Source organism: Pinus tabuliformis, chromosome X, assembly GCF_031772625.1.
Source record: "Pinus tabuliformis cultivar Carrire ecotype Pingquan chromosome X, CPIR1, whole genome shotgun sequence".
NCBI classification, from domain to species: Eukaryota; Viridiplantae; Streptophyta; class Pinopsida; order Pinales; family Pinaceae; genus Pinus; species Pinus tabuliformis.
In genome coordinates, this window is record NC_142308.1 from 764,582,233 (window position 1) to 764,588,475 (window position 6,243).

Genomic DNA, 6,243 nt, shown 5'->3' on the forward strand with positions numbered 1-6,243 from the left:
ACATGAAAACGATGGACAGCACATCAAGGACGTGGCAGTCTGCATTATTTTGGGTAATTAAAGGATAAAGGACATGCTTCTTTGGATTCGAACATTTTGAGGTAAACCAAAGACCAGTAAAACAGGGATAATTTCCTATGTTTCAGGACAATGGAAAACGTGTGACATTGAAGACCAACATGAATCCTTGAAGATCCATCACAGCCAAACTAAAAGAGACCGCTTGTCAGGGAATAAATCCTGATTGTAATAAATGCTACATTCAACATGATGTAGAATTAGAATCCTAATTGTTTTAGGATTCTAGAGCTGTCAATTAACAGTCAGTTGTATTTATTAGTTAGTTAAAGGGTTAATAGGTGTCATTAGAAGTAGTTTCTAGTTCCCTTAATGTTTAAGGAGGAATCTCGATCAGTTAGAATAAGAGTTCTATATATAGCTGAAACAACAATGTAATCAGGGTTGGGAAATTTTATGGAAAAGCTTGTATTTGGCCTATTGGTATGGATGTATAATCACTCAGAATTCACTGAATGTGCTCTGATGTGAGACTCATTTTCAGTAATACATGCTTGACTTTACTTCTCAGGATTCATGAGGGATTTTTTATGTTCAGAATATGTGATGTTGTCCTTTTCTTAATTCTTACAGTGGTATGGATGTATAATCACTCGGAATTCACTGAATGTGCTCTGACTTCCTGTATACATTTATAAACTGTGTGGTCCCATATGAGTTTATGTTCTAAATGTTTAAATGTTGAATGCCTTGACTTCCATGTAAGGTTGAGTTCATTGTTATATTGAGGTGTTGTTGACTTCATAAGCCCAATGGATAGTTGTTTAATGTGTTCCCACCATTCATATTTTCCACAGTTGTTCTATAAGAGTTAGCCATCTTATCTTTAATCAAAATCATTAACCCATCAAGAGAGAGCCCTCTCAGGTTGAGGAGGCTAAGCCTCAGCCTAAAGTAGGTTTGAAATAGTTACTTAGAGTCAGCCTGACTAGCAGCCTATCAGGGCTTGATTTTGAGATAACATTTTGGTGCGTCTGCCAGGAGCCTGAAGTCTATTCATTCCCGAAATTAAGAGGTTGAACTTCTGAAGGTAGCAGGAGCTCAGACATCTATTTGAGGCTGCAAAACTACCCTGGCAACTCCACACATCGAATAAGAAATTGGAAGGTGACTCCACTGCTAGAAGATCAGTAGCTTGATGAAGTTACAAGATGAGTTCCACTGCAAGAATGAATGCCAGGTATGCTCCTATGAATCGGTCTCATATCCTTGGTTTTCCAAATCCTATGCCAGAGGTTGATTGGTTAGATGATCTTCCAATATTCAAAGATGAAAAGAAGGACAATGCTGCTCTTCATTTGGTTAGGTTTCATATGCATGTGCGCAGTCTTAAGGTTCATTTCCCTGAAGATTGTCTCATGAGGATGTTTATGACCACTTTAGTAGGAAAAGCATGGTCTTGGTATAAAAGTTTGGAAAATGGTTCATTATATTCTCTTGCTGATTTTCATGATGAATTCTATGAGATGTATAAATAATGTCATCCTTCCTTATTGTTGCTCAAAGATTGTCGTAGACATTCTTTAAGTCTTATTCAGTATTTGGAGGATTGTTATGATGATGATGAATTTACGGATGAAGAAATTTTAGAGGCTCTTCATAACAATGCATTTCAACACCAAGAAGAAAGTATAACATCTCATGAAATGCAGCATGAAGATCAGCAGGGGTTTACTTATGAAAATCATATTACATCCTCTGAGATTGATATAGAGATGCAGCAGTTTTGTCAGGCTTCAGATCATTATGAGTATGAAATTGATTGCAAACAGCAAGAAGAAGTACTGGAAAATAGCTTTTATAGCCCTCAGGCAGAGGAAAAGGTTGTTCAATTTTGTAATTCCTTGCAGCAGCTTACTTCAAAGAGTGATCACAATAGTGTGGAAAATTACATTGTCTATGGGAATCATGCAGAAAGGCAGTTGGATAGCACATCAAATAAATTTTGTGTGGCTGAGGATCAGTTGTCTGAAGAGATAGAATGTTATGAGAATCATCAAGCTGATCATGTATTCTGAGATCCTATAGATAAATACATGGAAGAGTTTTACTCTCCAGTGTTTCAGCTTTTCTATGAAGATCAGAGGCAATTTTAGTGGCAGTGGTCATCACAATATCATAGTGGCTCTTAACTCCGATGCAGTCAAAGAAATCAAACATCAGATAAGACAAATGATTGGCTACATTGGAAATTTCACATTGATTGAGCTGAAAGAAGTTTGAAATTGATAGGGTAGGTAGGTAGGAAATTGCAAATAAGCTCAAGGTGGACTGAGCCTTTTTCAGTAGATATAGATTTCTTTCTCCTACAGTGATCATCAAGCTTAAGCCCGAGGTGAAGGCCCAAGAAGCTGGAAAGGGATGTTTGTCAAGCAAATTTCCGTTTGTCATATAAAAAAAAATAAAGCACTGGACCTACGAGTTCTTAGTGTACTACAGGAGCACACTATCCCAAGTGGAGCCACTGTTATCACTCAAGAAAAATTTCTAAATTGTTCACATCAGTTCGATTGTTTGCCAAAGGGTTGGTGTCAATTTTGGGTCTAGTCTTTTCATCTGGTTTTAGAGTCTAAATAGTTTGAATAGGAGTCTTGTTAAGAGTATTGTTGGTATGTATAAAGGGGTCAATTCTCTGTTTTAAGTCTATCATTGGTCTCACATCTCACATGGATATCATATGTCCAAACTCATTTCAAAGCCGAAATTGTCTAGGTGATTTCGTAGCACCTGTAATCATTTTAAAGTGGTTTTGCAGCACATAAATCCTTTTTAGCAGTTTCGCAGCGCAACATGTTTTAGGTGATTTCGTAGCGCATAATTCATATTTTGCACTGGCTCTGCTACGAAATTGGGGATTTGTTCGAATCCATAGCCATTCTTTCACAGCTGTCATATCCATCAAAATCCATCAACAGTTGTCAGCCTATACACTTCGTCTATCATATCCGACCGCTTATCCTCATCATTAGGTCGTTAGGTGTCTTGGTACTGGCACATGTTTGCAGTTGTATTTTACTTAGCGGTTTTGGTCGTTCAATCAGGGTTTTCAAAATAGTATCAGAGCAATCAGGGAAATGTTCTTGTGGGTTTTGCTTCTATTCTTCGAATTTGGAGCAGTCTGAAACTATTCCTTGTAAACAATCTTGAGCTCAGTTTTCAGGGATATTCTCATTGTACTGGATATTCTGTTTTCTGAGATTTTTCACCCAGCTGAAAGACACACTTGAGATCCGCGATTTTTATACACGACCTAAACGAAAGCCAAGCCATCCATATCCTCAAAAGGCAGGCATTGCTAGTCAAATTGGTCCATCAACAAATGAAGAGGAGAACAGGTCACTATCAGCAGTTTCATCTGCACCTGACAGATTGTGTGCAGGTTCCAATCTAGGTGGTGAAACTCGGAAGAACGTAGCATTTGCTCCATACAATGCAAGACTGGGACCACTTCAAACACATGATAACATCAACTTGCAGGAACAAATATGGAATCATCCAGTACAAGCATTTCACCATCAAGTCTCAAGCTATTTGGCCAGACAGTTTTAGTTCCAACTAATGAGTCAGGCTTAGATGTTAATGTTAAAGGAGCTTTCCAAGAGTTTATGTCTCATAAGAAGGAGAGACACTCATTAGATGGTCAAATTCCTGAGAATTCAAAGTTGGAAAAGATGAAAGGATCGTTGCATAATGTTGGTGTGAAGGCTAAAATGAAAGTAGTTAAATCTGAGAATGCCTCGGGGGTGACATCCAATATTCCACCATCAGACTCAGGGACCAGTATGCTCGAAGGTAGTGGTGAATCAAATGAAAATCTGCCCTGCAGGGAAATCCATACAGCACAGCAGGACTCGGATGAGCCACTATCTGAACTGGATAACAACATGAATTCCCTTTCTAGAGAGCATCAAGCCTCTGTTCCTATATCCATTTATTCGAGACATATTGCAGTGCAGAATGTTGAAGGATGGGTAGAAGAATGTGTGGCAATCAATACACTGAATGGTAACGGATCATTATCTGACACAACTGGGAAGATGAAGGCAGATGTTCAAACTTCACAGCTAAATGTTTTTCCACCATTTCCTGGCATGCCAGGTTCTTTCAATCCAGCATATGCTGCAACAACACTAGCGGCAGCTGCATTCTGGCCTAGGTTGGTCTCAGGGGGTTCTCCAGTGGCAACAGGAGATCCACAACCACCAAGAGAAGGGAAGAATGGGCATTCATTTGGTGAAGACACAAGTGCAATGGCAGCAGTTACAGTAGCCACAGTTTCCGCTGCATCAGCTTGGTGGACCTTGCATGGTGCCATTCCACCACCTTTTCTCCATCCGGGTATTTATGGTCCTGTTGTAGCAGCAGCTTCTGGAAGTTCTTCACTTTTATGCAAGACAGAGCCTATAAGGGAAGCAAGAAAGCATGAGAAGATGATTACAACCGAAGAAGATGGTGAGATATTAGATGCAATGCCTGCCAGTCCTTGTGCCAATACTAAAGGAAAACTAAGTGTGGAACAATTGGATGATGGCATACCAGGTTTGTCGTGTCCCAAGTCTAGACATGCTGATGGTTTGCCAAAAGTTTTACCATCAAGTTCAGATCCCAACATAACTAGCTGTAATGAAGAGTCCTGTGATGTAGAAATGCAGATAGAGAAACCAAATTGTCAAGTGGAAGAACAGGATGATAATGCACTTTGTATCAACTTGCCCAATGGAGAAACTACAAACAGTAGAAAGGTTATAAAAGAAAGGTCATCAAGTGGTTCAAATACACCTTCAAGTGCTGACCCTGAAGTTGATCCCTGTTTGGGGATGAACACTGAAGTGAAGGGCAATAGTGAAAGGGATTTTGAGTTTAACTGGGTTGGTAGTGGAAGTTCTGATGCAGGAGGAGAAGAGGTATTAACCAGATTCATACAGTTATATTTGGAATAGTGAATGGTGTTATCGGTGTCATTGCATCTTTTCCTCAGGAGAAATATCTGTTTCTTGAAAAGTTGCAAGAAAATCTTGTCAAAATGATCAAGGGAGTAAGGTGCTTAAGCCATGAACAGTGGCGATCATTTAGCTATGAAAGGAAGACTGTGTTTTTGAAATTACACAGCAGTTTCGTAGCGCGCTACGAAACTACTGTAGCTGCATGTTACAATTCAGTTGATCAATTATGATTGACAAAGCGGCAAATCTTTTTGAAAGGTTTTGTCATCACACAGGTACATGAAAACGGTGGACAGCACATCAAGGACGTGGCAGTCTGCTTTATTTTGGGTAATTAAAGGATAAAGGACGTGCTTCTTTGGATTCGAACATTTTGAGGTAAACCAAAGACCAGTAAAACAGGGATAATTTCCTATGTTTCAGGACAATGGAAAACGTGTGACATTGAAGACCAACATGAAGCCTTGAAGATCCATCACAGCCAAACTAAAAGAGACCACTTGTCAGGGAATAAATCCTGATTGTAATAAATGCTACATTCAGCATGATGTAGAATTAGAATCCTAATTGTTTTAGGATTCTAGAGCTGTCAATTAACAGTCAGTTGTATTTATTAGTTAGTTAAAGGGTTAATAGGTGTCATTAGAAGTAGTTTCGAGTTCCCTTAATGTTTAAGGAGGAATCTCGATCAGTTAGAATAAAAGCTCTATATATAGCTGAAACAGCAATGTAATCAGGGTTGGGAAATTTTATGGAAAAGCTTGTATTTGGCCTATTGGTATGGATGTATAATCACTCAGAATTCACTGAATGTGCTCTGATGTGAGACTCATTTTCAGTAATACATGCTTGACTTTACTTCTCAGGATTCATGAGGGATATTTTATGTTCAGAATATGTGATGTTGTCATTTTCTTAATTCTTACAGTGGTATGGATGTATAATCACTCAGAATTCACTGAATGTGCTCTGACTTCCTGTATACATTTATAAACTGTGTGGTCCCATATGAGCTTATGTTCTAAATGTTTAAATGCTGAATGCCCTGACTTCCATGTAAGGTTGAGTTCATTGTTATATTGAGGTGTTGTTGACTCCATAAGCCCAATGGATAGTTGCTTAATGTGTTCCCACCATTCATATTTTCCATAGTTGTTCTATAAGAGTTAGCCATCTTATCTTTAATCAAAATCATTAACCCATCAAGGGAGAGCCCTCTCAG

At 38.7% G+C, this 6,243-nt stretch overlaps 1 pseudogene; it reads left to right on the plus strand.

Moving 5' to 3' along the window:
- The first annotated feature begins 3,152 nt into the window (after positions 1-3,152).
- On the plus strand, positions 3,153-5,018 carry LOC149142097 (uncharacterized; annotated as a pseudogene).
- The last annotated feature ends 1,225 nt before the right edge of the window (positions 5,019-6,243 follow it).